Below are 231 nucleotides of genomic sequence, written 5' to 3'. Positions count from 1 at the left end.
GCCACGACGTACACTGTGCACCAGCCCCCCAAAACGAATCACCCCCCGAAGGACTAAGAAGCCCGACGAACGCGCGAAAACATTTAGAGAGGCCGAGCAAGCACCGGTTAGCGCGAATGCAAGTAACAAGCGCAACAGGCAACTTTCGAGGGACATACTTTTCGCAACAAGCTTCCACTAGGAAAGCATAGGCAACTCGTTCGAACGTCAAAGCCAACCAAATGGCAATTA

Source organism: Camellia sinensis, unplaced genomic scaffold (assembly GCF_055761805.1).
Source record: "Camellia sinensis isolate YWXY unplaced genomic scaffold, ASM5576180v1 Unanchor6, whole genome shotgun sequence".
NCBI lineage: Eukaryota > Viridiplantae > Streptophyta > Magnoliopsida > Ericales > Theaceae > Camellia > Camellia sinensis.
The sequence above is the reverse complement of the archived record's forward strand: the minus strand, read 5'-3'. Positions refer to the sequence as shown.